This window comes from Arachis stenosperma, chromosome 5, assembly GCF_014773155.1.
Source record: "Arachis stenosperma cultivar V10309 chromosome 5, arast.V10309.gnm1.PFL2, whole genome shotgun sequence".
NCBI lineage: Eukaryota > Viridiplantae > Streptophyta > Magnoliopsida > Fabales > Fabaceae > Arachis > Arachis stenosperma.
The window spans coordinates 56,801,879-56,802,454 of record NC_080381.1 but is presented as its reverse complement, the minus strand read 5'-3'; the positions used below and the strand labels follow the sequence as shown (position 1 = coordinate 56,802,454).

The 576-nt window shown below is 41.5% G+C and overlaps 1 non-coding gene across 1 annotated transcript; it reads left to right on the top strand.

Annotated features, from left to right (window-relative positions):
- Positions 1-472: 472 nt before the first annotated feature.
- LOC130984770 (small nucleolar RNA R71) lies at positions 473-576 on the top strand. The gene has a single exon (XR_009088681.1). It is a non-coding gene; the product is annotated as a small nucleolar RNA R71 (small nucleolar RNA).

The window sequence follows — 576 nt, the reverse complement described above, 5'->3', positions numbered from 1 at the left end:
TTGGGGCTTTTGTTGATCCTTCCCTGAGAAATTTGGATGATTTCTCTATGAGGGATTATAGGTGTTTCCATAGGGTTCACCCATGTAATTCACCTCTGCCATTGCAGGGTTCTCAGGATCATAAGCTTCTTCTTCAGAAGATGCTTCTTTAGTACTGTTGGATGCATTTTGCAATCTATTCAGACTCTGAGAAATCATGTTGACTTGCTGAGTCAACATTTTGTTCTAAGCCAATATGGCATTCAGAGAATCAATTTCAAGAACTCCCTTCTTTTGAGGCGTCCCATTACTCACAGGATTCCTCTCAGAGGTGTACATGAATTGGTTATTTGCAACCATGTCAATGAGTTCTTGAGCTTCTGCAGGCGTTTTCTTTAGGTGAATGGATCCACCTGCAGAATGGTCCAGTGACATCTTAGAGAACTCAGATAGACCATCATAGAATATATCCAAAATGGTCCACTCTGAAAGCATGCCAGAAGGACACTTTTTGGTCAACTGCTTGTATCTTTCCCAAGCTTCATAGAGGGATTCACCATCTTTTTGCCTGAAGGTCTGAACATCCACTCTAAGCTT